The 5071-nt window shown below is 44.4% G+C and overlaps 1 long non-coding RNA gene across 1 annotated transcript; it reads right to left on the reverse strand.

The window, feature by feature from the left end:
- Positions 1 to 2275: 2275 nt before the first annotated feature.
- LOC147710010 (uncharacterized) lies at positions 2276 to 3920 on the reverse strand. Its single transcript, XR_015295605.1, has 5 exons — positions 3858 to 3920; positions 3588 to 3666; positions 3262 to 3353; positions 3032 to 3133; positions 2276 to 2556 (listed from the first exon to the last, which is right to left on the reverse strand). It is a non-coding gene; the product is annotated as an uncharacterized LOC147710010 (long non-coding RNA).
- Between the last annotated feature and the right edge of the window lie 1151 nt (positions 3921 to 5071).

Raw genomic sequence — 5071 nt, forward strand, 5'->3', positions numbered from 1 at the left:
CTGTGTTTTTTTCTACCTAACATGGAAATGGAATAAAGAGAAAAAAAATGAGGAATCCTTCTCTCGTTGTTTATTGGATATGGACTTTATAATTGTTCCTATTGATCTATTGTTGTGTGGTGCACCTGTGCTGTTGGTTCAAATTGTTGAGTTCCTGAGGGAACAAGCACTGTGACGATGGGTGCTATTCGGTGTGCACACGGACCCTTGCAAGTACATAAGGGATAATACTTTTGGAGCAATAGTGGGTTTGGTGCTGGCAGTGAGAAGGTTCGACGGTTAGTTTGAAATTTTTCCACATAAGTGTGTCTGTCGGGCCCTGGCAGCCTTCCTCATTAGAATGGGGCAAGGGGAGTGGCCGATGTAAATAAAGGCGTGGCTTAAAAACACTTGAGCTAAAAGTCTGTGCTTAGCATAGTGTGGCGCCAACTGGTATTTTGTGATTAGCGTCCCATTACAAAGCGCGCCATTGTCCACACATTTATTTTTTGTGTTTTAAGGACTGTGAATTGTTAGATCTGTTTCTTCTCAGTGCATGTATGACGACTACAGTGCTAGTAAAATGTTTGCATTGAACACAATCTGAAGTGCGATTTGCTTACATTACATTGAAACTGACAATTCCGTGAAAGGTGGGGTTGAAACATTTCTTTGAAAGCTTCTATTCGGTCATACCCACGAAAATACTTCAGTTTTATCAATCAACAGTGGCGCTGTGCTGATGACGAGCTGAGCTCGTCATGACCACACCCATGTCAATGGAACGCCCAGCACAGCAGGGATATTATCCCCACGTGGGCGTTCCGTAACGGTCATGACGAGCTCAGCTCGTCATCAGCACAGCGCCATAGGACTACTCCTGTTAGCCACAACTATGTGCAGCTGTGAGCAGTAGGGACAAAGGTGTTACCCCTAAAAGACACCAATTCCTTTAGAAAGAGACAAAGTTAAACCCACAGATTTAAAGTATCTTCAGGCTGGTGCTTTTATAACCAGGTTCATCATTCCACCCTTTTATGAAGGGACCCTCAGCACTTAAAGCCAAGACAGCGTAAGCTGTGAGATCCCACATCGCACACCTTGAGCGCGTGTAGGTGTCTTATGAGCTTGGACATTCAAGGAATGAAGGCTGGCGAGAGGCTCTGTGCCTTGGTCAGCTAGTGATGCCCACTGTATGCATCATGTTCATTGCATGCACTGCAGGCACACCTTTGATACAAAAGAGGAGAAGGCAGTTCTGGTGGGGAACATAGGTTTCAGGTATGTGCGTGAGGTCCAGCGCTGGCTGACAGCTCAGTGGACTGCTGCACCCAAGGCATGAGTCTGTGTTTGACCCTATGGACACAGTTTCATATCACAAAATGGATACAATTGAGTTTGGTAAATATAAATACTACATAGAGCTAAGAAACCCCTTGATGTAAATGTGCACTTTACAAACACTCAGACTAGGTACAACTGAATCCCTGTGGTCTGTAGCTCCGATGGAGCGCCACACGGCTTCAGAAGACCCTGACCACTGTTTGTTAGTGGAATCCATCTTTGTTCCAACCCACTCTTTGCCTATTGCAGAAGTGGCCAAGACACAGTGGGACAGATTTACAACCCCCTTGCGCCTCTTTTACGCCGCCGTTGCGTCACTTTTGTGACGCAGCGGCGGCGCAAAAGATGCTCCATGGTGCGGGGTATTTACAACGTGACGCATCTGGGAAATGTATCACATTGTAAGTTCCTGCGCGGGGGTGGGGGGTGTTCTGGCACGAGGAACGCCTCCTAAAAGTGGCTGAGCGAAATCTACAAGATTTCACTCAGTCACTTTTGGGCCCATTCTGCGTCAAAACCCCATTGTAAATGCGGCGCATCCATGTTGGCGGAGCTGTGGCGCACAATTACTGGTGCATCCCTGCTGATATGCAGGGATGCTGCCAATACACAAAAGGGGCTCCCTGTAAACGATACGGGCAGACGTCAGGGGAAAAGTATTCTACTAGAGGGAAAAGCCTACCCTAATAAATTAAACAGTGGCCCGAAACGGGTCCCAACATATTAAATAACCCACAGCAAGGAGCTCACCTGAGGGTCATAGAGAGGTCACACGGTACACAGAAGGTATTATAGAAAAATATAAAAATCTTTATTTTCTTTTTTCCACATTTTTTCTATTTCATCAAAACAGACTTCACGAAAAGATTGAAATGTTTTGACACATTAATTCATAAAGTTTTAAAACATATTCAAATAGATATTATATATATTTTCAACATCATCACCCCACAACACCTCTCACACACCACATCCTCTCGTATCTTTCACTCAAATCCAGACATTCAGCAAAAAGAATAAAACATTCCTCAACGCAATCACCAGAGTGACACAGTAAATAATAGGATCCTGGAAGATCTTCGTGGCCAGTTGCCAGACACAGGATCCAAAACACATGTAAAGCAAACGCGCGTTTCAGTGCTCTGCCTAGATGAACAGGCGCACCTTCATCAGGGCTCTCACGTCGAGGTAGTGGGGGACACAACGTATAAGCAAAAATAGTCCGTATTCAATCTATTGTTAACAGAAAACATAATCACATTTTTAGAATATACACCACTTTGAACCGTTCCACCATCTCAAATACTTTCATTTGTTTTTTTATACATATGATAAGTTATAAACAACATCAGCTCAAGAGAACAATAATAGTTCATAGATAATAAACAACATCAATTGGGGAGAACAGTAACAGTTCATACAATATATATCCTATGATCTACTGGATTCGAACATAAACCCAAATTTTGGTGAGCTCCAATGCTGAAGAGATAGGGAATTTCAATAGTACTGTTAAAAACTTAGCATCTAATGCCTGGGGAAATTCCTGGGTTTCAAAACATCACTTACATACCTAGTGTCAGCAATCATTCTAATCATTTGTCACTTATAATTATCGGAATATTCAAGAAGACATGCTTCAGAGAAAAAAGCGAGAAACAAGAGGGAGAGAAAAGGAAGTTTCCTTAGTAAAACAACATCCATTTACCTCTTGTCCTACTTAATCTTATTAGATTCCACATTCTTTGCGGATGAAGTGGAAACACTCTCCAGTACGATGACAGGTTACACAGAATTCGTCCGGTGGCGCCTGGTAGAGATGAAGAACACCCCCGAGCGAAATACTTCAAAACATGTTCTAGACCAGCGCAACATTTTTTCTCAAGTCTATTTCAACCGAGCCAACGGAACAACCTCTTTTTCGATTCAATGACTTACCCGCTCTGGAAGAGTTAATGTAGCCCCATTTTGAATATCAGGTTTCCGATCTGTACATCAGACTCCGTGAGACGACTTGTTCCTAGTTTCACCTAAAAGGTTGAAAAGACATCAATCAACCTCAGGCCTAATGCCCTTCGAAGAACAAGTTTCGGAATGACCCACAGGGCTTCAATACAGCGCCTCACGATTCCCCTCGTCTCTCCTCCCAGAAAATACTTTCAAGGCGCACGATGAACTGTCCCTGCGTTTTTGGTCTCATTGAGGAGCGAGTAATTATCCGGTGCGGTCTAAGTGCAAGAGTATAAACAGATCGCAAAACGTACCAGCACATAAGGCACCTCTGATTCTGCTCCTTTCACAGCCGTCCGAGTCAGAGGTTCAGCGGGCAATCACACATGTGCTCTATAACAAAATTAAAAGAGCACGAAGCGTTACACATAAGCTCGGCGTGGTGTAGTCACCGCTAAAAGTTAAAAAACGTGACATGCTGCGCTTTTAGCAAATCCAGGCGACTACAGATAAGATCAGGGCGATTTTAGCAGCTAGGGGATTCCTCAAGCCTGAGTCACATCCCAAAAGGGGAGCCCTCTTACCTTGTAACAGACGATTAATCAGCGTATACGGGGTTCCTCCAGGCAGTAACCGGAGCTCGCAACACTCAAGCGTGGGAAATCCGCTGGTTTCTGCTACTAAATAAGGCTGTGATAGCCACGCCCCCTTTCCCCACTCATCACACACACCTGTGTGGTTCGCTAACTAAGCTCAAGGCAAGACATGGCCTGGGTTTCGGGAAAAGGACTGTTCTAGTTCAGCAAGACTGCCTAGGCAAAATAGGAGAATAGCTTCCATCTAAGAGGAAAAATAAAACAACTTTTTTCTCTCGCGTAACCTCAACCTCGATAGAAAGGGGGAAAGGAGCACGAAGAAGAGGCGACGAAGGCCTGCGGAAATGTACACAGTGCTGATGAAGTGGCACAATAAATCAGAGAGATGTTTCAGTTTCAACACATTGAAACCTTCAGATAATCAGCGAATTTAGACGGGGAAGAACCACCCGAGGACTAACAAGCCTATGATAACGCATTCTCCCAAGGGCAGCAATCATTCAAACCAGTTTTTACTGAATCCAAGAGAAAAATCCAGAACACTTCCCGTTTCTTTCTAATGGAAGTCACATCTTTTCCCGGGACAGTGCGGATTTTTTCAAGTATCGACCATCTCAGGTCGTCCTCACAATGATTCGCAGTGACCCAGTGAGATACAAGTGGGGCCCCACTTTTGCAGTTTCGGATACATAATTTGTGCTCTCCAATCCTGGTTCTGCACTCACGTCCTGTCTCACCCACATAGGGGAGTCCACAAGGACAGATGATGACATAGATAATGTTCGAACTGCGACAATTGCTCATGCCATTAAGTTGAATGGTCCGATTGCCTGCCAACACGGTACTGCCAGTCAGAGCTTGCGGGCATGCATGGCAATTACTGCATCGGTGATTCCCCATCACCGGGGGGAGACCCATTATCCCAACTTGTTTTAGTTCTTTAGTGTTCCTGACAGACCCCTTAACCAGATAGTTACGCAGATTTTTATTGCGTCGAAAGGCAAAAATGGTCCTGGGGATCTGTTCTTCTGAGTCGTTGGCGTTGAGAATATGCCACTGCGAATTAATGACTTGTCTGATCTTATTATTTATTCCCGAATGTTTCAGGACACATACTATACAATCCTTTTCGGCGCGACTGCGTTCCGTGAACATGCTTTCCCTGTTGAAATATCTAGCTCTTTTGAAAGAGTCTCTAACAG

The sequence above is a fragment of the Lissotriton vulgaris genome, chromosome 5 (assembly GCF_964263255.1).
Source record: "Lissotriton vulgaris chromosome 5, aLisVul1.2, whole genome shotgun sequence".
Lineage (NCBI taxonomy): Eukaryota > Metazoa > Chordata > Amphibia > Caudata > Salamandridae > Lissotriton > Lissotriton vulgaris.